The 26,477-nt window shown below is 40.7% G+C and overlaps 1 protein-coding gene and 1 long non-coding RNA gene across 26 annotated transcripts in view; one reads left to right on the forward strand and one right to left on the reverse strand.

Annotated features, from left to right (window-relative positions):
- The window catches only part of ATF2 (activating transcription factor 2), an 85,460-nt gene extending 72,316 nt beyond the window's left edge, over nucleotides 1-13,144 (reverse strand). For 15 of the 18 annotated variants that reach the window (XM_035697290.2, XM_025460263.3, XM_025460264.3 and 12 more), the window contains exon 1: nucleotides 12,970-13,141. The gene's annotated coding sequence lies outside the window, so the exon portion shown is untranslated. Of the gene's footprint in view, nucleotides 1-12,969 lie in introns of all 18 variants that reach the window. The other 3 variants (XM_049106072.1, XM_035697291.2, XM_035697293.2) reach the window with 2 other exon arrangements.
- LOC112668137 (uncharacterized) overlaps nucleotides 1-26,477 on the forward strand; it is a 103,175-nt gene that overhangs the window by 54,880 nt on the left and 21,818 nt on the right. For all 8 annotated transcript variants that reach the window (XR_003141497.3, XR_004803985.2, XR_004803984.2 and 5 more), the window contains one exon: nucleotides 2,879-2,946. This is a non-coding gene — a long non-coding RNA (uncharacterized LOC112668137). The remainder of the gene's footprint in view (nucleotides 1-2,878; nucleotides 2,947-26,477) is intronic.

The following is a 26,477-nucleotide window of genomic DNA, read 5'->3' on the forward strand; positions in this document are numbered from 1 at the left end:
TCTGGTCCTCACTTCAAGTGAAAGGCAACAAGATTAAGCTAGCAAGCTGTACCTGGCCTATACAGCTTATGTTTTATGCATGCAATGTCAGATTACCATCCAGACTTTGAAAGACATTAAACAATGATCTTTGGGTTTTTTGTTTGTTTTTTTGATAACTTGAAACACAAAGATGTAAAGAACTACTCTTTTTTTACCACTGCTACCCTACCCTAGCTACTGTATATGTACTTCTTATGCAGGCGTACCTTGTTTTTTAAGATTTACTTATTCATGAGAGACACAGACAGAGAGAGGTAGAGACATAGGCAGAAAGAGAAGCAGGCTACTCTCAGGGAGCCCAATGTGGGACTTGATCCCTGAACTCCAGGATCACGCCCTGAGCCAAAAGCAGAGCTCAGTTGCTGAGCCATCCAGGCATCTCATGTGTACCTTATCTTACTGAGCTTCACTTTATTATTCTTCACAGATAGTGCACTTTTTATAAATTGAAGGTTTTTGGCAACTTCACTGTATTTTTTTTTAATTTTTATTTATTTATGATAGTCACGGGGGGGGGGGGGGGGGGGAGGGCAGAGACACAGGCAGAGGGAGAAGCAGGCTCCATGCACCGGGAGCCTGACGTGGGATTTGATCCCGGGTCTCCAGGATCGCGCCCTGGGCCAAAGGCAGGCGCTAAACCACTGCGCCACCCAGGGATCCCCCCTCTTTTTTTTTTTTTTTTTTTTTTTAATTTTACCTTCACTGTATTGAACAACTAACTCTTAGTGCCATCTTTCCAACAGCATTTGTTCGCTTCATGTCTTTGTGTCACATTTTGGTAATTCTTGCAAATTTCAAACTTTTTCATTCTTATTTTATTTGTTATGGTGATTTGTGATCACTGATGTTACTACTGTAATTGTTTTAGGGCACCACAGACTACACCCACATAAAAGTTTAACTGAGAAACTTTGGGTATGTACTAATGTTCCACCTACCAGCTCCTCCCCTATCTCTCCCTCTCTTTAGGTCTCCCGGTGCCCTAAGACACAAAAACATTGAAATTAGGCCAATTAATAATCCTACACTGGCCTCTAAATGTTTAAGGGAAAGGAAGATAGGCATATCTCTCACATTAAACCAAAAGCTAGAAATTATTAAGCTTAATGAGGAAGGCATGTTGAAAGCTAAGACAGGCCAAAAGCTGCACCACACAGGTAGTGAATGCAAGCCGTGAATGCAAAAGTAAACAACTTGATGGAAATCAAAAGTGCTATTCTAGTGAACACACAAATGATAAATGAAACAGCTTTATAATTGAACGTTTTAGTAGTCTGAATAGAAGATCAAACCTGCTACAACATTCCCTTAAGCTAAAACCTAATCCAGACTAAAGCCCTAACTCTCTTTCTTAGAAGGCTGAGAGAGGTGAGGACGCTACAGAGGAAAAGTTGGAGGCTATCAGAATTGGTTCATGAGGTTTAAGGAAAGAAACCACCTTCATAATTATAAAAGTATAAGGTGAGGGGGTACCTGCATAGCTCTGTCAGTAGAGCATGCAACTCCTGATTTGGGGTCATGAGTTTGAGCCCCACACTGGGTGTAGAGATTACTTAATTTTTTTTTTTTAAAGTACAAGATGAAGCAGCAATTGCTAATATAGAAACTGCAGCAAGTTACCTAGAATATCTAGCTAAGATCATTATTAATGAAAGTGGCTACACTAAACAATAGATTTTCAATGTAGATGAAACAGCCATAGTTCAGAAGAAGATGCCATTTAGGACTTTCATAACTAGAGAAAAGTTCACGCCTGGTTTCAAAGCTTCAGGCTCTCTTGCTTGGGGCTAACACAGCTGGTAACTTTAAGTTGAAGCCAATGCTCCTAGATCATTCTGAAAATCTTAGTAATTAGGCTCAGTCTACTCTGTGCTCTGTAAATGGAAGAACAAAATCTGGATGACAGCATATCTTTTTACAACAGGGTTTACTGAATTTTTTAAGCTCACTCTTGATAACTGCTGCTCAGGAAAAGATTCCTTTCAAATGTTGCTGCTCATTGACAATGCACTAGACACCCACAAGCTCTGATGGAGATGTATAAGATTAACATTTTCGTGTCTGCTAAACACACCTATTCCCACCCATGGATCAAGGAGTAGTTCTTTCAAGCCTTAATAGATTTTGTAGAACTGTAGTTACTAAAGATAGTGATTCCTTTGATGGATCTAGACAAAGTAAACTGAAAACCTTCTAAAAAGATGCATCATTCTAGATGCCATTAAGAGTATTTGTGATTCAAAATATCATTAACCGGAGTTTAGAAGATGCTGATGCCAACTCTTATGAATATTTTGAGGGGTTTAAGACTTCAGTGGAGGAAGTAACTACAGATGCAGTGGAAACAGCAAGAGAACTAGAAGTGGAGTCTAAAGATGTGACTGAATTACTACAATCTCACGATAAACCTTAATGGACGAGGAGATGCCTTATGAATGAGCAAAGTAAGTGATTTCTTAAGACGGAATCCACTCCTTGTTGAAATGATAGCAAAGAATTTAGAATATTAATAAAAGTAGTTGATAAAGCAGTGACTGGGTCTGAGAGGACTGACTTCAACTTTGAAAGTTCCATGACTTCATTGATGTCATATTTAAAGAAACTGCCATAGCCACCCCAATCTTCAGCAACCACCACCTGATCAGTGAACACCCATCAAGGGCAAAACCCTACACCAACAAAAAGATTACAAATGGCTGAAAACTCAGATGATGGTTAGTACTTTTCTTTAAGCGATAAAGTATTTTTAAGTTACAGTCTTTATTTTTTTAGATATAATACTAGCACAAAATTAACAGGCTATAACATAGTGAAACATAAATTTTATATGTCCTAGGAAACCAAAAGATTCATCTGATTTGCTTTACTGTGGTCATCTGGAACCAAACCTGCCATATCTCTAAGGTATGTCTGTATGTGGATATAGTTAACCTGGCCTTGTGGGAGGATAGGAGCTAGGCAGGAAGAGGACAGTCTTCTCAAAGCAGTGTTCAAACAGGTGTATGTATTACTTAAAGTACACTAATGCATTCCAAGGGACACCTAAGCAGGATAAGTTTAAGAAAATTTCCATATCTTTAATTTCCCTATGTTTGCTTTCCTAAAAATGATCTGCCTACTTTCCCTAAATCCTCATTCTTCCACAGTTCAAAAGAAACCCATACTTCTCACCCATAACCAAATATCATTACCATGCATTGCCCCAGGTTGTAAAACCGCCATAGAACAAAACAAGGGGATTATTTTAAAAGTTTCTTAAAACCCCTTAATCCAGGCACCACTAAACCTCAGGCTTGTGTCTTTGCCTGTCTTATAAGTATTCCTGTTAAAGCAAAGCTTTGTTTTTAAGAATGGCATTTTGCCCTGTGTTTAGGAATGTTCTGAATTCATATATATTGTTTAGTGTGATGACAGGAACAATAAAACTCTTCATGTAATGATTGCTTCTTCCATTCTCAAAATATTGCCCAAAAATGCTCTGTCCCAATAGAGTTCCATGAAATCAGTAAGAAACTTAGAAAAGTTCAATTTATATTTATTGCAGAGAAGTGTAAGTTGATCAATACCTTAAAACATCAAAATCCACTGGATTCAAATAAAAGTATGTTGAAGAAGTAGAAAAAGATTACAGATCCTAAAACAGAAGATTATCCTGGGTTATCGAGTGGGCCTAATCTAATTATAGGAGACTTTAAGAACAGAAAACTTTCCGGCGCCTTGGTGGCTCAGCAGTTGAGCATCTTCCTTCTGCTTGGTTCATGATCCCAGGGTCCTGGGATTGAGTCTCCCATCAGGCTCCCCACAGGGAGCCTGCTTCTCCCTCTGCCTGTGTCTCTGCCTCTCTCATGAATAAACAAAAATAAAATCTTAGAAGAGAAAACTTTGTCTGGAGTCAGATTCAGCAGCATATAATTCACAGAAATTAGAAGCATGAGAGAGACCTGACATTACTGGAGTGGGCAGGACTGAAAGCCTTTCAGCTTCCATGAGCAAATACCAGCCCTGGTTGTCAGTCCACAAGGGATCTGAATTCAGCCAAAAATTTGAATAAACCTGGAAGTGGATTATCTATCCCCCACTCATTTTAACACGGAATACAGCTCAGGCAACATTAAATTTTGGCTCTGTAAGACCCTAAGCAGAAGCCCCAGCTGAGCCTACCTGGACTTATGACCTACAAAAACTGTGAGATGAATTTGTGTTGCTTTAAGATGCAAAGTATGTGGGGCAAATTGAGATGCAGGAATAGGAAATAGAATGAGCAAAAATGTTAAGATACCCAGGAGGTCAGGCTTGTGTCATAAGGTTTCAGGGCCGCAATACCTTATAGACACAGAACTCTGTGCTGTAATTTCCTTCTCATATCTTGGTCTAGAGCCACAAAATGCAAAAAGTGATCCTAGCGCAATCCTGAAGTCTTGGGAACATCATGATGGTCATAATAACAAAATTTAAACCTAAGAGCTTGAAAATCTGTAACTATGAGCTAGTAGGACTATACTCCCTTTCAAAGTTAAGGTATCTTAACTTTGGGGTTTTTTTTAGATTATTTGAGAGGGTGAGAGCACAAGCCAGGGGCTAGGGAGGAGGGAGAGGGAGAAGAAGCAGACTCACTGCTGAGCTGGGAGCCAGATGTGGGGCTTGATCCCAGAACCCTGGGATCATGACATGACCTGAGCTGACAGCTGATGCTTGACTGACTGGGCTACCCAGGCACCCCTTAATTTCTGTATTAGGAAAAATTTAAATGGGGTGATTTCACTATGGTCCTAGTTCACAAGAAATAACACATCACTTTCACTGTCGTCAAAAAGAATAAAGGATAATACTATATATAAAATACATAGCACAGTATATGGCACTTACATGGTATCTATTAATTTTATTACAAGTTTTACTGTATTTTACTTTGACATTAAGTATATATTTTCCTAATACTAATCAATCCTAATCTTACTACCTTCTTTAAAGCCCCAAACTGAGAACTACATGTTTAACTTTTAAATAAAAGGTTTTTAATCTTTAACCCATGAATTTGATGTTATCCCATACTGTCTAGTTCATCTATGTAAGGAAATCAAATGCCTCAAAAGTGAGAAAAACAGAAGCCCAGCTTTAATGAGGAAAACAGCTTTTAATTTTGCCCCACTCACAGCAGACATGACATGTTCTTCACACTTATCACCAATTCCCAAGAGTATAGAAGTGTTTTGACAAAATTCCTCAAAGTTGATGGCAGACATAAAGAACACCTCAGGCTTCCCAATACTGTATTCATGAAAATGTGAATATGTGAATATTGAGATCAGCCCCATATACGAAAATATTCCTTAGTAAAAATATCAGTTTTAAGTTAAACTTCATTTTTTAAGTGAGTCTTAATTATTCCCAGACCTCTAATCCCTGGGTGATGTAAGATAAGCAAGTTATTGTCTTAAAATTACAACAGAACGTTAGAAATAGACATAGGGGCACCTGGGTGGCTCTGTAGGTTGGTTAGGTGTCTGACTTGGTTTTGGCTCAGGTCATGATCTCAAGGGTAGGATAGAACACTATGGCAGGCTCCACACTCAGCAGGGAGTCTACTTGAGGATTCTTTCCCCCTCTGCCTCCCTCTACTCACCTGTGCGCTCTCTCCCTCTCTAAAATAAATAAATCTTTAAAAAGAACTGTACAAGACCTTGCAGATTTATGGTTATGAACATAAACAATACATATTATGAACATAAAACATAATACAAGTTTTTACTAATAATATCATTTTAGATTTGGTTATCTAATAATGCCCGTAGCATTATTTTTCTAAAGGTAGATGTAAAAAATGTACTATTGCTTTTAAAAAAAAAAAAAAAAAAAAGATTTTATTTATTTATTCACGAGAGACCCAGAGAGAGAGGCAGAGACACAGGCAGAGGGAGAAGCAGGCTCCTCACAGAGAGCCCAATGTGGGACTCCATCCCCAGACTGGGATCATACCCTGAGCCAAAGGCAGACACTCAACCACTGAGCCACCCATGCGTCCCTACTTACTCCTTATTAAAAACTTATCTTTTGTAAAAGTAAAAAGAAAATAGAAATTCATAGCTCACCAAGAATTACAGTAAGTCCTAGCTATCACTGCTATTAAGAGTATATTGATACCAATTTCTCATTATAAAGAGGACAAATTAGATACGATATAGGTTATGTATAATTCCCACTACAACATTAGTAAACTCCTCTCTCTCCTCCTCTCAAAGTATATCAAAATTAAGTGAAAGAATATTACTATAGGAATATTCTCCCCTTGGGAGGCCTGGGTAGCTCAATGGTTGAGCGTCTGCCTTCAGCTCAGGGCATAATCCCAGGTCCAGGGATCGAGTCCCACATCTGGTTCCCTGCAAGGAGCCTGTTTCTTCCTCTATGTTTCTGCCTCTCTCTGTCTCTCATGAATAAATAAATAAAATCTTTAAAAAAAAAAAAAAAAAGGAGTAACCCTCAATCCAGCATATGTCAATAATCTTAAAACCTTCCTTACAAATGATAAAAGACACAGTGATTCTCAAAACTGTGACTGAGAACTGATGGTACAGTTACATTAGTTGAATAATCGTAAAGAATTCAAAAGAACATTAGAAGAAGACATACGGATGGCCAAAAGACACATGAAAAGATGCTCATCGTCACTTATCAGGCAAATGAAAATCAAAACTACAATGAGGTATCACCTCACACCTGTCAGAATGACTAAAATCAAGAACACAAGAAATAATAAGTGTTGGTGAGGATGTGGTGAAAAGAGAACACCTGTGCACTCTTCGTGGGACTGCAAACTGGTGCAGCCACTGTGGAAACCAGTATGGAGGTTCCTCAAAAAGCTAAAAGTAGAACTACGTTAGGATCCAGCAATTGCACTAATGGGTATTTACCCCAAGAATACAAAGACACTAATTCAAAGAGATACATGCACCTGTTAAGTTTATAGCAGCATTATTTACAATGGAAGCAGCCCAAGTGTCCATCAATAAATGAATGAAGATGATGTGATACAGACAGACACACAGACACAAACACCCCTCGGAATATTACCCAGCCATAAAAAAAGAAGGAAACCCTGCCATTTGCAATAATATAGATGGCACCAGAGAATATTATGCTAAGTGAAATAAGTCAGAGAAAGACAAATACCATATGATTTTATTCACATGTGGAATTTAAGAAACAAAAGAAATAAGCAAACAAAAATGTGAGAGAGACAAACCAAGAAACAGACTCTTAATTATAGAGAACTGATGGTTACCAGAAAGGGCGGGGGGTGGGGGGGTTGGAGGAGAATGGATTTAAATAGGTGATAGGGATTAAGGCAGGCACTTGTCATTTATAATGAGAACAGGGTTATGTATGGAAGTGCTGAATCACTAAACTATATACCTGAAACTAGCACTATATAAACCATGACAGTCTAGCTCCTAAAACATTATATACATATTATGTACCAGAAGACTACACTAAGGAAACAACAATGCAGTCAATTTGACTATAAAATACCCATTCATTTCAAAGATTACCTATATGGAAATAAATGTCATCATGAGTTTTAATAACTCATCAATCTATAGGTCAGAGAGTAGCTCTTATATTAAAGCAAACTAGCATGAAACACTCAACATGAAAGCCATGTAAAACTACATCAAATTTAAGGATTGCTGTTACCAGACCGTCAGAAGTTTCAGTAATCTTTATGAGAAATAGTGAAATGACAGTAAATATATATATATATATATATCTGTCCCAGCACATGGATCACTCGTAAGCAAATAACTATAGACTGGTCTACTGAATAATTGATATGGTCTACTAAGTAAAACTGCTAAATAATCCAATTTATTTCCATTAATAATTTCTAATTAAGCAATCCTACTTTATTAATCAGCACAACTCCAAAGTTGGTGCGCTCAGATTCTCTTGACAGTGTGGACTTGCTCAACATTTTGGGGAGGTAAAAATTTGGCAATAGAGAAATATTTATATCCTCTGACCTAGTAATCTCAACTGAGATTAGTATCCTACAGAAACAATTAAAAATAAATAAAAAGATTTAAGCACAGAGATGCTCAATTCAATATAAAAATAGAAAATGAAAATTATTTTCCCATTGGGCTTTAAATTGAGGAAATTTTAATGGTCAACTGGTAAACTATCATGTAACCACTATATATTACAAAAGTTAGACAATATGGGGAAATGCAAAAGCTATAAAAATAAAACATAACTGTCTCTAATGATATAATTCTGTCGAAGCCATAATTTATTTTGAAGCTATAATTTATATGCAAAAATTAGAAGGCAACAAAAATAATGAAAAGTTATTTGTCAGTAGGGCAAACTTGTAGTTGATTTCTAGTAACACTATTTTAAGTGTTCAATAAATAGAAACACACTAGCCCACACACAAGAATTAGAAAAAACCTACAAAACTAGAAGAACAAAGCTATGAAGTTGGAATGACAAAGGTAAGGTTTAGGTTCAGGTAAGCAAACTAAAGAACATTTACGGAATTTGTAAATTAAGGTAGTATTATCAAGATAACGAGATCCACTATTAGTCAAATAACCAAAATACACTTGGTATTGTGCCAATGGGCTTTTTGCCAATTTTAAACATTCCCACCCTGTTTTCCCCTACTAATCTTGAGAATCACTGTGGTAATAAGCTACTACTACTGTTGGGACTGTTTCTATTCCTTGGGTATTAAGAGAGAAAAAAAGGAGAATCACTATCTTTGTTAAGATACAGAACGCAGCCATGGGTGAATAAGCCTCAGCCCAAAAACATTCTATTTACATCCCTTCCTGGGGGATGTAAATAGAAAACAAAAAAATGTTTTGGGCAGCCCAGGTGGCTCAGCAGTTTAGTGCCCCCCTTCAATCCAGGGCCTGATCCTGGAAACCCAGGAACGAGTCCCACATCCGGATCCCTGCATGGAGCCTGCTTCTCCCTCTGCCTGTCTCTGCCTCTATCTCTCTCTCTCTGTGTCTCTCATGAATAAATAAATAAAATCTTAAAAAAAAAAACATGTTTTTAATCACTCTACTACCACTGCCAAAATGCCAAGAAAAAAAAAAGCATCACTTAAACATACTTAAAAATGTAAATGAATGTTTCAAGATTGTTAAAAAGAATAAATGAAAGTATATATAATACATACATAGCTATAATTATATAATACAGGACACATTTATAGTAATATATGTAAAGTAATTCCAGTTATTGTTAGCCTTAAAAATCCACAAACTTCCTTAAATTTTCTGAAATTATGTTTTACTCTAACTTTTTAACCTTGAGCTCAAGAAACAGAGCAAAAGAAATAAAATGTTTTGTGGGTTTTCCCTTGGATGAAAATAAGTGAATACTATCACTATACCCCTCATTAAGAATTACATTAAGAAAACATGCAGCATTTTAAGTAAGTCCTTAGTCTCAAGGAATAGGTGTGAAATACTAAGTGAAAAACCAAGTTAAACTAAAATAGTACATTTTAATGACAGTGAATAGCATAACAAGTACTAAATGTATTAATTTCTAAGGATCATTTAACTATCCAATTACTGTTATTCAATGAGTTTTTAAAAAGAGAGATTATCAGAGGATAAACATTATATGGTTTCATTCATTGGGGGAATATTAAAAAATGGGGAAAAGGATTAAAGGGGAAAGGAGAGAAAACAAGTGGGAAATATCAGAGAGGGTGACAGAACACGAGAGACTCCTAACTCTGGGAATGAACAAGGAATAGGGGAAGGAGAGGTGGTGAAGGGGATGGGATCACTGGGTGACGGGCACTGAGGGGGGCACTTGACGGGATGAGCACTGGGTGTTATTCTGTATGTTGACAAGTTGTTTGTTTTTTTTTTAATTTTTATTTATTTATGATAGTCACAGAGAGAGAGAGAGAGAGAGGCAGAGACATAGGCAGAGGGAGAAGCAGGCTCCATGCACCGGGAGCCTGATGTGGGATTCGATCCCGGGTCTCCAGGATCGCGCCCTGGGCCAAAGGCAGGTGCCAAACCGCTGCGCCACCCAGGGATCCCTGTTTTTTTTTTTTTTAAGATTTTATTTTTTTTATTCATGAGAGACAGAGAGAGAGAGAGAGAGAGAGAGAGGCAGAGACAGAAGCAGGCTCCATGCAGGGAGCCCGACATGGGGCTCGATCCCAGATCTCCAGGATCACACCCTGGGCTAAAGGCGGCGCTAAACCGTTGAGCCACCTGGGCTGTCCAGCACGGGGTGTTATACTATATGTTGGCAAATCGAATTCCAATAAAAAAATATACCAAAAAAAAGGGGGGGGGGATTGTATTATTTGCTCAAAATGACACAGATAAGATCGACACATTTGATCTAATATAATCTAACAATTTATCAGCAGAGAACATCTAAATCATTAAAACCCAACTTTTTCAAAATACAACAATTTAGGTAGGAAAAAATGTAATTATTTCTTGAGACTTAATGCTAGTTATAGGTAGTAGACATTTGATGTGTAGCATTTTTTTTTAAAGATTTTATTTGAGAGCGAGGAGAGAGCAAGCACTAACAAGAGGGAGAGGAAGAAGCAGGCTCCCTGCTGAGCAAGGAGTGGGGCGGGGGGTCATCCCAGAACCTTGGGATCATGACTCCAAGCGAAGGCAGACACCTAACCAACTGAGCCACCCAGATGCCCCTAGCATAACATTTTTAAAAATGATATTCAGATAGCTTTTAAATCCTGAATACCAAGAAAAAGCATCCCTCCAAATTATGTTAAAGAGCTGACATAATAATCTTAATTTGTACTGTTTAAAAATATGAAACAAATACTCCAAGTAAAGAAAATACAGGAATTTCTGGATTACATATTTAATACATTATGATATAGTGCCCCAAGGATGAAATATACATTCTTATAAGGTTAAAAAGAATTTCCAAGAAATGCAATGAGATCTACAGAAGACACATGTACCTTAAAAACACACACACACAGTTCCTGAAAGCTCCTTCCTTATTGACAAATACAAACATCTATGTTCTAAATTACCACAATATATTTCAAATAATTAAAAATCTAATGGCCGTAATCCTCTCGAAGCAAGATAAAACAGGTCTTCGGAAAGCAGCATACAAACAACCATAAATTTGTAAGATTCTTATAAATTACAAAGACCAAGATTTTTGGGATGCCCGGGTGGCCCAGCGGTTGAGCATCTGCCTTCCGGCTCAGGTGCGTGACCCCGGGGTCCTGGGATGGAGTCCCAAATGGGGCTCCCTGCATGGAGCCTGCTTCTCCCTCTGCCTCTGTCTCTGCCTCCCTCTCTCTCTCATTAATAAATCTTTCTTTTTTTAATAAATAAAATCTTAAAAAAAAAAAGACCAAGATTTTTAATTGTTACTCAATTACTGATGACCTTAAAGATTCAAGAACATCCTTAACTAATTCTTTATCTGTAAGAGGGCATCTCTTTTTTTTTTTTTTTTAAACATCCTTTACAAAGATACTCTTGCAGTTCTGCGAAGTGTTTACAGCGGATTCCTCAAATCAGTGTAACAAATGTAATCACAAGATGGAATTGCTACTGTGTTTGCCTTTCAGGTCACTTAACCTGTAGGGCTGACTTTTGAACAAGCTTATTACCTTCAAGTTCTGGTACAACGGACCAAGGTTACACGGCTATTTAAAAACGACGCCTAGAAAGGCTATTACTTACTGACAGTGCCAGTGGTTTCTTCACACAGGACACAAAGTGCACTCAGAGAGGTACAGGTTTGTCTGGACATCAAGTGTGTACATTAAAGTCAACGCACGGTTACCGTCTCCATAATTTAAAACCCCCAAGAAATGAGGACTTTCACATTATGATTTAACTATCAGTCAACAGGGCGAAGGTCGTCCATCAGGTGTAATCCCTTTACTCTACCATATTGACGGTAGTTTTGCGCTTGGCCTCAACCAGTTTTCAACTCCCCCCCCCCCCCCGCCCCCGCCCCCCAAGCGAAAGCAATTTCAGACTATCTAAGGACACAAATGATCCCCAGCTCCTCCGCCTTCTCCTTCCTCTAGCGTCGGTTCAACGAGCTAACACAAAAAATACAGACACACACAGTCACTCCCTCGGCCCTGGTCCCTAGGGCATTAAAAAAAAAAAAAAAAAAAAGGCACAGGTTATTTACCCTACAGAGGCTCTGCAGTCCGTGCGGGGAGGTTTAAAAAAAAAAAAAAAAGAAAAGAAAGAAAATGGGGGAAAATACCAGAATCAATCTGCACCCACACCTCAGCCCCGCCCCACAGGGAAAAAGCGGGGGGTGGCGGGAGTGTGAGGGGGCAGAAAGGACAGAACCGGCGGGGACTTCCAGCTCCCGGGCTGCCCAGGCCGTCGGCGCGGCCGCAGGCGGGGACCCCGACCCCCCTCCCCGCCAGCATCACCCACACAGTCCCCGCACCCCCGAGTCCTGGGCGGGGAGACCCGAGCCGGCCCTCTCCCTGCAGATCCAAGGGCTGAAGGCGGGGGTCTCCCTGCGCCCCCGGGGGTGCGGCGTGGGGGCGCCCGGACACCTCCGACCTAACCGGGGAAGGGGAAGGCGAACCGGGGGGGAGGGGTCTAAGAGGCGCCGTTATTCCTTTTTCCTCCTCGTTAGGAAAGCGCGCGAGCGGGGAGGGGCCGGAACGACGAACGCCAGTTCCCTATAACGGGCCCGCCGGGCCGGCCGGGCTCCCCGCCGCCGACGCCGCGCCTGCCGCGCAGCTGGCGGGACGGCCTGGGTCGCCCCGAGGGCCGGGCACCGAGGCAGGAGCGCCCGAGGCGATGGGAAGCGGGGGGTGGGGACTACGCGGAGCGACGTCGCCATGTTAGCGCCTTCTCTCTCCCTCTCCCTCCAGCCGCAGCCCTGCGGCCTTCCGCCCGCGCTACTCACCTTCCCAGGTCGCTAGTTCATGCTTCTCGCGGCCGCCCGGGAGGCCCGAGCTCAGCCGTGTTTACAAACTACCCCTGGAGGAAAGGGCTGAACCGCACTTTAAAGGCCACGGGCTCCCACAGGCTTCCGTCCTCTCTCGCGAGATCCGACTGACACCCCTTTCTCCCCGCCCCGCTCCCGGCATCCCCCCTTTCTTCTCGCGCCCCTCCCCTCCGCGCACACGCCCCTTCTTGCCTTCCTTTCGACCGAGCGCCTCCGGGTCAGGTGATGCCGTCAGCCTTCAGCGGCAGGGGGCGGGACCTGAGGAGGGAGGGGCTGGAGGGGGCGGGAACCAAAGGCCACTCAGTCGCAGACGATTGGTCAAGGAGCCCAGAGGGCGGGAAGCGGTTCCGGAAGGGGGCGGGGCCGAAGGAGCCGGAGGGGAGGAGCCTCCGTCACCTGCGGAAGGCTGTGATTGGCTGGGGCTGGAGACTGGCGGGGCTGTGGATGCGGGAACAGGTGGATGTCGGGGTGGCCCAAGGGCTTGACGGTGCGCGCCGAGGACGAGGGGACCTGCGGAAGAGGCTGCGAGTGGCGGGAGGGGAGGCGCGAGGAGGCCTCCGAGCTCCGTCACGGGAGCCCGGTATTTCTGCTGCCGTCCCTTCCGGGCCCTGGGTAGGAAGGAGGGCAAAACGTTAGGCGGGCGCGCGCCTGGACCCACTTTTCTGCTGCCCTGAAATGTGAGACGGGGAGGTTCCGTGGAGCTGAGATTTGGGAGAGGCGGAGTTTGCAGCAAAATGCCCCTCCCCCTCAAGGCCTCCACACGCCTGAAGCGGGAAAGAGAAGTCAGCTTTTTTTTTTTTTTTTTTAAGATTTTATTTATTTATGTATAAGAGATGGAGAGAGAGGCAGAGACTCAGGCAGAGGGAGAAGCAGGCTCCATGCAGGGAGCCCGATGCGGGACTCGATCCTGGGTCTCCAGGATCACGCCCTGGGCTGAAGGCTCAACCGCTGAGCCACCCGGGAGTCCCAAGAGAAGTCAGTTTTGCAAAAAGAAAAGAAAAGAAAAAAAAAGTGTCAGTTTTGCAAAAAAAAAAAAAGTCAGTTTTACAAAGAAATGAAAAAGCCTTTGGATGGCATTTGTTCAAATTTTACGAAGCTATCGCTGATATTGGTTGTTCCGGCTCCTGAACGCCTGGTACCCGGAAGGATATGAAATGCAGCGCCCCCCACTATATAACTGTAAGTTGAAACAGCTCAAGGAGTTGCTTGCAAGAGAAAATCTTCCTTAGGAAGGTGTATTCTATCAATTTCCCTTTACTTAGTAGTTACAGATTTTAAACGTATCACCTTTAATGCAGATAATTTCAAACTTTTAAAACATCAACTCCTTAGTAACCTTTACTGGGGACCGAAGAACACCAAATTAGAATATGGACTAGAAATGGCTCTCTTCTCATAATACTAGCCAGTGCTCACTAGGTTGCTACGATGACAAAGAAATGTCTGTCAAGCTTTGAAAGTAGCTGTTTAAAAAAGAGTTAGAGAAGGGAGACCATTTGATTAATTTAACTTGAGGGACAAAAGATACCATATTTTCTGTTCTGCAGTCGACACAGATACACTCATGAAAACACAAAGAATAGTACTGAAAATATTTTTTAATGTTGCTCTATGATTCTTTATATAACTTAAATATTTCGACGTCAAGTGTGGGGATATTGATTGTTCAATAAATGGACACAATGGAAAGTATGATCAAGGGCTCCCACAAACATTTGTTATAATGATTTCTTTAAAGTTAGATTTTCTCAGTGCCTTGGTTTTTCATGTATTATATGACTTCTAGTCTATGACAAGTTATGAGTAAAGTTTGTGTATTAATGTAAAATGCACTCTCAAACATCCAAGTCAAAGTGAAACTGAAATTATTGGAAGTTTGTGGGGTATCGTATTTGAAAAGTTAATTTGCAGTTTAATAATGGTATCTGGCATAAAAGTGAAATTCTCATGGCACTGAACATTTTAGCAGGTTTCTGGCCTGTGTACACGTATGTGAGCCAACTCACTCGTCTTTTAAAACTAATTTCACTGGGCAGCCCGGGTGGCTCTGTGGTTTGGCGCCTGCCGTCGGCCCAGGGTATGATCCTAGAGACCTAGAATCAAGTCCCACATAGGCTCCCTGCATGGAGCCTGCTTCTCTCTCTCAGCCTGTGTCTCTACCTCTCTCTCTCTCTCTCATGAATAAATAAATAAATCTTTAAAAATTTTTTAAATTTAATAAATAAAATCTTAAAAAAAAACTAATTTCATTATTCAAGAGACCAAAAAGAAGCCAGAATATTAACACTATTCACGTCCCAAATTAAAATGAAAGTACTGGGGATCCCTGGGTGGCTCAGCGGTTTGGTGCCTGCCCTTGGCCCAGGGCGCAATCCTGGAGTCCCCGGGATCGAGTCCCACGTCGGGCTCCTGGCATGGAGCCTGCTTCTCCCTCTGCCTGTGTCTCTGCCTCTCTCTCTCTCTCTCTCTATCATGAATAAATAAATAAAACCTTAAAAAAAAAAAAGTCTGGATCATAGATCCTAATTTAAAATAAATAAAATAAAATAAAATAAAATAAAATAAAATAAAATAAAATAAAATAAAAGTACTAGTCCTATCTAGTATTAGAATTGTGGTAGTGTTTGAGTCACATAGCACAAATTATATCAGTTAAACCTCAGCAGGTCAGATTACTGACACTAAATATGATAATGGGCAGGATGTGAAATTGACAAATCACAAGTTGTTAGGTCAAGTATGTATTCACTAAAATGGTACTTCTTCACTCCATCTCTCAAAATGCCTAATTCTCTGAGAAAAAGAACTTTCAATGTTTTGGCATTTCGAGAATGCAGGTTGGTGCAGCCACTTCAGAAAACAGTGTGGAGGTTCTCAAGAAGGTTAAAAATAGAGCTACCCTATGACCCAGCAATCGCACTATTGGGTATTTAGCCCAAAGATACAGATGTAATGAAAGGATAGGACACTTGCACCCCAATGTTCACAGGAGCAATGTCCACAGTAGCCAAACTGTGGAAGGATCCTCGGTGTCCATTGATGGATGGATAAAGAAGATGTGGTCTAGGGCAGCCCTAGTGGCTCAGCGGTTTAGCGCTGCCTTCAGCTGGGCTGTGATCCCGGAGATCCAGGATCGAGGCCCACATCCGGCTCCGTGCATGGGGCCTGCTTCTCCCTCTGCCTGTCTCTCTCTCTCTCTCTCTCTCTGTGTCTCTCATGAATAAATAAATAAAATCTTTAAAAAAGAAGATGTGGTTTATATATACAATGGAATATTAACCATCAGAAAGGATGAATACCTACCATTTGCTCCGATGCAGATGGAACTGGAGGGTATTATGCTAAGTCAATCGGAGAAAGACCATCATATGGTTTCACTAATACGTGGAATATAAGAAATAGTGAAAAGGAACATAAGGGAAAGGAGGAAAACTGAGTGGGGAAAAATTAGGAAGACAAACCATGAGATTACTAACTCTGGGAAACAAAGGGTTGCAGAAGGGGAGAAAGTGGGGGGATGGGGTAACTGGGTGACCAGCACTAGAGGGCAGGTGATGAGATGAACACTGGGTGTTATACTATATGTTGGCAAATTGAATTAAAATAAAATATTTTTAAAAATGTTATGGCGTTTCCAAAGAAATTTGTGGGCAGCCCGGGTGGCTCAGTGGTTTAGCGGCGCCTTCAGCCCAGGGCCTGATCCTGGAGACCTGGGATCAAGTCCCACCTCCGGCTCCCTGCATGAAGCCTGCTTCTCCCTCTGCCTGTGTCTCTGCCTCTCTCTCTCTCTCTCTCTCTCTGTTCTCTCATGAATAAACAAATATAATCTTTTAAAAAAAAGTTTACATCAATTAGATTTTCTTTTTTTTTTTTTAAAGATTTTATTTATTTATTCATGATAGTTACACAGAGAGAGACAGAGAGGCAGAGACACAGGTAGAGGGAGAAGCAGGCTCCATGCAGGGAGCCCGACGCGGGATTCGATCCTGGGTCTCCAGGATCGTGCCCCGGGCCAAAGGCAAGCGCCAAACCGCTGCGCCACCCAGGGATCCCTCAATTAGATTTTCTTAAAACAATTATTTTCCATTCACTTATATCAAAAATTTGAAATTCTTTTCTCCAGTTGTGAATGAATTATTTTCAATTGACAATAGGTTTAGTTTTAAATTTCTCCACATCCCTACTTTTCCAGTCTGTTGTCAAGTAGCTAAGTATCTACATATTGGACTACAGGAACATGTTATGTTTTTAAAGATTTTGTTTATTTATTTGAGAGAGAGTGAGAGAAATCAGAGGGAGATGGAGAAGCAGACTTGCTGCTGAGCAGAGAGCCCAATGTGGGGCTTAGTTCTAGGCCCCTGAGATCATGATCTGAGCTGAAGGCAGATGCTGAACTGATGAGCCACCCAGGCACCCTGAGGAACATGTTACTTTAAAGAAAATCTTTCAGGAGTCCTCATAGAAGAGAGAATTATTATTTAGAAATATAAATAGTACTCTGTTGCAAGAAAGCAGTTTTAGCTACTTTTCTTTTTTAAAAAGTAAACAAATGAGAAAAAATGAAGGAGATCACAGGAAAGAAACAGGTGGAAAGGATGTAAATCTGTTCCATGTGCTTGTTGGCAACCTGGTGGTTAGAAAGTGTCTTATTTTACATATTCATAGTTCCACAACAGTTCCTTTACTATAACTTTTCCACAAATGGAGATAACATTCTGCTTAGACAAAATGAATGTAGTTCTTATTTTTGGTTCTGATCTCATGAACTTGTCTCACTATCCATATCTTCATAAAATGCTTTGCTTTTCAATTTTTTTTCCTCATTCCTCAATATCCTCTAATAGCCCTAAGATTCTCTACAACCCTAAAATTTTCTACAATCTTCTCTTCTGCAAGTGCAGGAAATTTGTTCTGGATCCCTTCTTTGCCTGTCTCATCATTCCACACATGCGTCTAGCCAACTTGACTCCTAAGAAAATTAGTGAGGATCTGGTAAATCTCCTTTAAGAACCCAGCATGACTTCTGAATAAAATTGGTATCCCTTAGATACAAGAGGCTATTTGAAGAAAACTATTTCTACCACAGAAATGTCCATTATTACATACTGCAAGAAACAATGGAGGCCTCTGAATGTTCTCAAAACCTTCCAAATGCCACAGAATGTGGAATCTCCACCTTGTTCAGAAGCTATTATGTGGTTGTTAATCCATTAATCTGCAACGTTTCTTCAGAATTCAACTAAAACCATGCTCCAGTGTATATACGCTTATATGTAGTATATAAATATACAAATATGTATATATGAAAAATAGGGTGAAAAGAAAGATTTAATTTGTAAGACATAGTTTCAGTTTGTAGCTAAACAAAACAGCATGCTCCAGGGCATTCCTTATGTTTGGATTGGACTTAGAGAAAGCCTCTACATTTTCACAGGTAATCCTCAAGATGCAGCCCAGTACAGAGTGATGAGATGAGGACAGCATGGCGCTAGACATTTTAGTTGATTTTTTTGGTAGCTTCTGCCTCCTGGCAGATCTTTCCTTCCCTCTGACAACCTGGTGTTTTCCTGCACATCCCTGAAATGGCCTATGTTGTAGTTAACCTTTCAGCATCTGGTCTCACTATGAAAATTTCCATTCAGAACATTCCAAGTACAAGGAAGGTCCTTGTCCACTTCCCACCCCGTCTTTGGGTCTCAAAAGAGTTTGTAATTAACTATGTATGGCATTATGGGGAAAAAATTAGAGAGTTCTATTTATCTTCAAATTGTACATTAGCTCATTTCAGCTTCAGTGAGACCAGTCCAAAGAGAGAGAATGGAATTTAAGGGTCTACTTTCCATCCTTCATATCAATGCCTCCTTCTACTTCTTACCCCACTCACTAGAAAAAGGGTTTATCATCATCATACTTAGCTTTCCACACACAATTAAATTACCAGTACAGGTAGACAGGACCACTCCTAGGGCAAAAAATTTTGTCTGGCATTCCAGTGTCTACCCTTGATGACTCCCCATAACTAGTCTGTCAACCTGTGGCCCACATAATACCAAAGCCATGAATTCCTTATGCCAGAAACTAAGAAAGGCCTTGTCATATGGACCCTCCTAGGCCCTAAACTAATACCTTGCTCTTTCCAGTTACATTCTCACCTTGGAGACAGCCTCTTAGGTTAACTGTTAACCTAATGCTCCGTTTCTATATAGTTCACTACTCATAAAATATCAATATTTATTAAGCATGCACATGCCAGGCACTGTTCTGGCCCTGCAGCTACAACTATAAACAAGACACAGTCCTAAGGAGACTTTTGTGAGAGAGGAGGGGTGTCACAACACATTTATAAACAGTAAGATAATTTAAACAGTAGTGCTATGGAGACCCAAAGCAGAAATGTGATAACATACATTATTATAAGCTTACTCCTTTTGTACAACTTTAGGGATCTTGAGAGCTAAAGATGTTTTAGATATCTCTAGAGAGGTAGATAAATACTTTGAGCTGGACTTTAGGTAAAAGTCTTGAGAGAATAATATTGAGCTGTTCATCTCAGAGATGCAGCCAAACCGTGTAAACTATTTGAGAAGGCAAACCCTGGGACTCTCCTGTAAGAGGAGCAGATCCTGGAATCTCCAAGGCTGGGAAATGCTGACTAAATACTTTTTTAAAAAGCAGCCACTGCCAACAACGGTTAGTCCTCTTAGGAGTCTCTGCCAACATCAGTTGTAGGATGTTAGCTCGTGCGAACAGAACAATCAAAAGCCCTCGGATTTGTGAGTCCCAATTGATCTTAGGTCAATTCTTCTCTTCAGTAGTTAAGCTCCCTTGAAAAAGCAGCTCTAAGTTACTAAACATCTGAGAGGAGATAGATTACTTGCTTCATTCAGGAAAAAGAAGTGCAGATTCTTACTAGGAATGTGAGATTTTAGAGATTATAAATAGATTGATAGCTGAAAGGATGTGACCTAGGAATAGAGGGTTACCCTCAATTTACAAAACTGAGGTTTCTATAAAGTTGAAAGTGAAATGCTATATTGGAGTCTGTTTTCTCATTGACAGATTAGACAGTGGTTCTAATTTTTTATTTTGGGCCCGTGCACTCCATGTTAACATAAATAGCATTTTTTTGGAGAGTAACTATATTTTCCAAAACAAAAGTATTACCAAAAAAATAGAATAATGGCATTGTTTTCACTTTTGTAAATAACAGTGTCACACTTAATAGTAGCTGTATCTGGGATCCCTGGGTGGCGCAGCGGTTTAGCGCCTGCCTTTGGCCCAGGGCCAGATCCTGGAGACCCGGGATCGAATCCCACGTCGGGCTGCCGGTGCGTGGAGCCTGGTTCTCCCTCTCCCTCTGCCTGTATCTCTGCCTCTCTCTTCTCTGTATCATAAATAAATAAAAAAAAAAACTTCAAAAAATAGTAGCTGTATCTATTTCTGTACTTGATCTGTTGCAATATGTTGTTTGGGCTGAAGTTCTGATGACAGTCTAGCCTCATGCAGCTACGTAAGTGGAAGAGCGAAGACCTTGTGAACCCCATGAAAGGTTCTAAGGGCCCTCAGAAGTTTTCAGACCACACTTTCAGAATCACTGGGTTAGCAATACATTCCAAAAGGGGTGGGGCAGAGAGCTGCCCAATTAATGAGTTGATAGCTTTTTAAAAGATAAGGAGCCTGAGTGAAGGCATATGGGGAATTGTATTCTAGTACATTGCCCTCAAAACTTAACGTATATACAAATCACATGCAATCCTTGCTAAAATTCAGATTCTGATTCAGAAAATTGTGTGTGAAGCTCTAGAACCTATATCTCTGACAAGCTCCCAAGTGATGCCAACACTGATGATCCTCGGACCTCACTTTGAGTAGCAATGCTGTAGTATATTGTGATATACACAATGCCAGAAAGCCTATAAAAGAATGTACAGGTGAGCTTCTGTGTATGTGTGGTGTGAGAAGAGAGTAGGATATGGGTGGGTGGAGGGAAAAGAAGAATATAAACAAACTCATGCTATCTACTTTTTTTTTTTTTTAATTTTTATTTATTTATGATAGTCACAGAGAAAGAGAGAGAGGCAGAGACACAGGCAGAGGGAGAAGCAGGCTCCATGCACCAGGAGCCCGATGTGGGATTCGATCCCGGGTCTCCAGGATCACGCCCTGAGCCAAAGGCAGGCGCCAAACCGCTGCGCCACCCAGGGATCCCCATGCTATCTACTTTTTAAAAAATCTGTAAAAATGATACTGCTTATAAATCCTATACTATCACAAGTTTTGACTACTACTTATTAACTCTCTGTACACCAGAGCAAGCTAAGGCATAATGTTGCTATTGGCAGAGACAGAGTCCAACTGCCATGTTTGTTGAGGCAGAGGAGGATGGTAATAGCTCTGAAAAAAAATTATTGGCCCTAATAATGTAAAGAATTGGGCAGGGGCACCTGGGTGGGTCAGTTGGTTAAGCAGCTGTCTTTGGCTCAGGTCATGATCCCGGGGTCCTGGGATGGAGCCCTACATCGGGCTCTCTGCTCAGCAGGGAGCCTGCTTCTTCCTCTCCCAACTGCTCCTGCTCTCTCTCTCAAATAAAATCTTAAGAAATAAAGACTTGGGCAAGTAATTGATGGACTTTGTATTTAGGTTTTAAGTCCCTATTATCAATAGAGTAATACCATAAAAGTACTAAATTAATATATGCTCAGCATGTAGAGACTTCAACTCATAATTTCAGATATAGAAATCACATATTTAAAAGGCTTTGCAGAGGATAGTATTGATATTTTTTTTAATTAGATTTATTTATTTATTCATTCAGAGAGAGAGAGAAGCAGAGAGAGAAGCGGGCTCCATGCAGGGAGCCCAACGTGGGACTCGATCCCAAGTCTCCAGGATCACGCCCTAGGCTGCAGGCGGCGCTAAACCGCTGCGCCACCAGGGCTGCCCTGATATTTTCTTTTCCCAAACATTTAACATCCAAACCAAACCACGTTGGCTAAAATTACTAAATAGAATTTAAAACTTACAGCAGAAACATGAATATATATTTTTTGGTTCTCAAATGATATTTCCCATTTATCTATAATCGTTCTTTAAACTTAACTTTAGTGACATTCATTTCCAACCAACTTGAGCTGCTCAGGAAATTTTTATCGTTCCTTAGACCTACCTTACCTCCAAGAGCTTGAACTTTGAAGTTCTTTTTATTTCTTGACTATTTATTGGCTCTTATTGAAATGGATCTTCAACTTTATTGTACTTCCTGGGCCCTTGACCATTCTATTTATTTATTTACTTACTTATTTATTTATTTTTTATTTATTGAGAGAGAGAGAGAGGCAGACACAGGCAGAGGGAGAAGCAGGCTCCATGCAGGCAGCCCGACATGGGACTCGATCCCAGGTCCCCAGGATCACACCCCGGGCTGCAGGCAGCGCTAAACTGCTGCGCCACCGGGGCTGCCCTCTATTTTATTTTCACAAAATACATGTAACAAAATTTACCATCTTAACCATTTTAAATATATATTTTCAGTGATATTAAATACATTCATGAGGAGCACCTGGCTGGCTCATTTGGAAAAGCATGTGACTTGATCATGGAGTTCTGAGTTTGAGCCCCATGTTAGGTATAGAGATTACTTAAAAAAAATACATTCATAATGTTATGCAACCATCATTACCATCCATGTTTATATCTTTTCATTTCATGAAACAAACTTTTCTTGTTAAACTAGAAGCCCCCCCCTTCTTTCCATCCAGCCCCTCGCAACCACAATTCTAATCTCTATGATTTTGACTACTCTACCTAAGTGGAATCATACACTATTTTGTCATTTCGTGAAAGGTTTGTCTCACTTAGCATAATGTCCTCAGGGTTCATCCACATTGTAGTATCAGAATTTCTTTCCTTTTTAAGAATAAAGAATATTCTACTGCATGTATATACCACATTTTGCTTATACCATTCATCCATCATCAATGGATACTTGGTTTGCTTCCATAGTTTAGCTATATTAATGCTGCTGAGAACATGAGTGTACAAATAACTCTTTAAAACCTTGCTTTCGGTTTTTGGGGTATATACTCCTTTAAGTGGAATTGTTAGATCATATGGCAATTCTATCTTTAACTTTTTGAGGAACCACCATACTGTTTTCCACAGCAGCTGTACCATTTTACATTCCTACCAACAGTGCACAAGGGGGATCCCTGGGTGGCGCAGCGGTTTGGCGCCTGCCTTTGGCCCAGGGCGCGATCCTGGAGACCCGGGATCGAATCCCACATCAGGCTCCCGGTGCATGGAGCCTGCTTCTCCCTCTGCCTATGTCTCTGCCTCTCTCTCTCTCTCTCTCTGTGACTATCATAAATAAATAAAAATTAAAAAAAAAAAATTAAACAGTGCACAAGGGTTCCAATTCCCCTATATCCTCGCCAACACTTTTGCTTTTATAGTTGCCATACTGCAGGGTGTGAAGTTGTATCTCATTGTAGCTTTGATTTACATTTCCCTAATGATTAGTAATAGTGAGCATCTTTTCATGTACTTGTCAACCATTTGCATATCTTCAGAGAAATGTCTAAGTCCTTTGACCATTTTTAAATTGTTTTCATTGTTGAGTTTTAGGACTTCTCCATATATTGTGGATATTAATCCCTTATCACATACAGGATTTGCAAATATTTTCTTCCATTTTGTGGGCTTTTTACTCTGTTGACCGTGTCTTTTATTGCACAATATTGTAACTTTCATATTCAATTTATCTAAAATTTTTTCCCCTGTATCTTTGGTGTTGTATCCAAGGAATCATTGCCAAATTCAGCGTCCTGAAGGTTTTGCCCTGTTTTCTTCTAAAAGATTTGTAATTTTAGGTCTTACATTTAAGTCTTTGATCCATTTTTGTTAATTTTTGTTATTAGCTAAGGGTCCAACTTCATTCTTTTGCATGTGAATAACCAGTTTTCCAGGCACCATTTGTTGAAAAGGCTATCATTTCTGGACCCTCCTGTCAAAAATTATTGGACCAGGGATGCCTGGGTGGCTCAGTGGTGGAGTGTGCCTGCCTTTGGCTCAGGGTGTGATCCCGGAGTCCCAGGATGGAGTCCCACATCCAGCTTCCACATCCATGGAGCCTGCCTCTCTCACTAGCATGAGTAAATAAATAGAATCTCAAAAAAAAATTATTGGACTATACATGCAAGTATTTATTTCTATTCTATTTCATTGGTTTACTTTTTTAAAAAATTAATTTATTCAGGGGATCCCTGGGTGGCTCAGCGGTTTAGCGCCTGCCTTTGGCCCAGAGCGTGATCCTGGAGTCCAGGGATTGAGTCCTGCGTTGGGGTCCTGGCATGGAGCCTGCTTCTCCCTCCTCCTGTGTCTCTGCCTCTGTGTGTCTATCATAAATAAATAAATAAATCTTTAAAAAAATTTTATTTATTCAAGAGAGACAGAGAGAGAGAGAGGGAGAGGCAGAGACACAGGCAAAGGGAGAAAGCAGCAGGCTCCATGCAGGGAGCCAGACGTGGGACTCGATCCCAGGTCCAGGATCAGGCCTGGGCCAGAGGCAGGTGCTAAACCACTGAGCCACCTGGGGATCCCCTATTTCATTGGTTTATTCTATCTTTATGCCACTAACACTGTTTTGATTACTGCAGCTCTGTAGGATGTTTTGAAATAAGTAAGTTGGTACATCATATTTTAAACTCTCTCTTTAGTTCTTTGATCATCTTTAAGATGATTGTTTAATAGTCTTTGTGTAGGAGATCTGCTATCAGGCCTTTTTTAGCAAGATTGTTTCTTTTCTCTTTGAATGGGCCATACTTTCCTGTTTTTTGAACATCTTGTGATTTTTTTTGTTGCAAACTAGACGTCCGAATAATATGGTATCTCTGGCAATCAGATTACCCACCTTCCCTAGGGTTTATTTTTTATTTTATTATTTTTTGGTTGTACACTGTCTCTGTATCAAGGATTAGTTGATATTTAAACTTAATATTTTTTCAGGTCTTTTTTTTATTTTTTTTTTTTATTTTTATTTATGATAGTCAGAGAGAGAGAGAGAGGCAGAGACATAGGCAGAGGGAGAAGCAGGCTCCATGCACCAGGAGCCCGACGTGGGACTCGATCCCGGGTCTCCAGGATGGCGCCCTGGGCCAAAGACAGGCGCCAAACCGCTGCGCCACCCAGGGATCCCTTTCAGGTCTTTTCTGAGTCTTTTCTTAGGTATGAGTGGTCACTTTCAAATTTTCCCAGTATATATGCAGTTACTTTTAAATGTCCTAGTCTTTAGCATCCAGTTCCCCAAAAGGGGAAAAAGATAAAAGGGGGAAATGGATGCCTTTCCCTGAAGTCACTTCAGCTATAGGGGAAGGCGGTTGCAACAATGAGGGGAGGTACAGCAACAATGGCCACTCTCTTCTTTATCTACACTCCTGTAATCAGAAGTAGCAATCAGTGATCAAAGCATTGATAACCAGCATTTGGAGGACATGGTTCTTTTTGCTTACCCTGGCTCCAGAAAGCTGTATGAAGCTGCTCCAGGAAGATGTGCATAGCAGCCTGCCCTGGGCCTAGGGCTGAGGGGTGGCAGCTGCTATTCTATGAAGACCTGAAATTACATTAACCCCAATTTACAGTTCAAGCCTTCTTCTGGAAGTTACAAGCCTTCGATAGAGTCCCAATATACTTAAAATAGATTTGGACAGTACAATTGTTGTTTAGGTGGGAATCTCTCTTTCTGGTGCTTCCCACAATACCCTTGAACTCTCTCTTTTATTCCAACTTACCACTCCTCCTATTGTGGTTTTACTCATTCCTGAGTTTGAAGCTCATAGGTTAGCTGTTGAAAAATGTGCTTGCTTGCTGTCTGCTTAGAGCTCCTTTGACCTGTCATTTCTTTTTGTCAGTAACCAGTCTTGATAACCATCACCATTCTCTATCAGTTTGTGTTAACATTGCTGAGGAGTCATAAAACTAGGTTAACAAAACTTAATACAAATTTATGGTACTACCTGGAGCTGGGTTCTTACTGTGGCTCTGCACTTGTTTTATCCTCATCTACTCCATACCCACCATACCTTTCCTCTTTTCAAGCCTACAACACTAAGATTATGCTTCAATTTTGTGCTTTTCCAAAATAAAATTTCTCCCAAATGAGCTTTTCCTTTTTCATGCTTTACATAAACATAGAAAATAAAAAAGTAAGGGCTTTAGAATTAAGGAAGGTCTGAATCTGGATCCTGACTTTGCCACTTAATAGTTAACTAGCTGCTAATGAGATTTTCTTCCTAGAAACTCAATACTTTGTTATAGACACTTAATTACTTAATGTTGAGACTGAATAGCAAAAACCACCCCGAAACATAGTCTAACAAGGCTTCAATTCCTAAAAAGCGGACAGGATTTATTTTTAGATTTAGCTGTGTAGGACCAGCCAAGTTAGTCTTGGAAGGCAATTCTGCTCCCAG

Source organism: Canis lupus, chromosome 36 (genome assembly GCF_003254725.2).
Source record: "Canis lupus dingo isolate Sandy chromosome 36, ASM325472v2, whole genome shotgun sequence".
NCBI lineage: Eukaryota > Metazoa > Chordata > Mammalia > Carnivora > Canidae > Canis > Canis lupus.